Source organism: Plasmopara halstedii, assembly GCF_900000015.1.
Source record: "Plasmopara halstedii genome assembly, contig: Scaffold_526, whole genome shotgun sequence".
NCBI classification, from domain to species: Eukaryota; Oomycota; class Peronosporomycetes; order Peronosporales; family Peronosporaceae; genus Plasmopara; species Plasmopara halstedii.
This window is the reverse complement of record NW_020187446.1, coordinates 674,687-674,930: the sequence shown is the minus strand read 5'-3', so window position 1 is coordinate 674,930 and position 244 is coordinate 674,687.

Sequence of the window (244 nt, the reverse complement as noted above, 5' to 3'; positions counted from 1 at the left end):
AATTCCTCGTCAATAGTTCTGGGAAAACATATGTGTCATCGTTTTCAACCGGCAATCGACAAAAGAATCAGAAACTGAGCATTCATGACAAAACAGTGGTTTGTATGCGTGAAGATTCCAAAACCGCAGGCTCAGGCAGGAAGGTTGAATATCAGGAGCAAGAAGAATTTATAATTGCCCACGTGGTAGAACAATGGGAAACTGAAAATCCGATTTCCAAATCCTCAGCCTATAATATACTGAA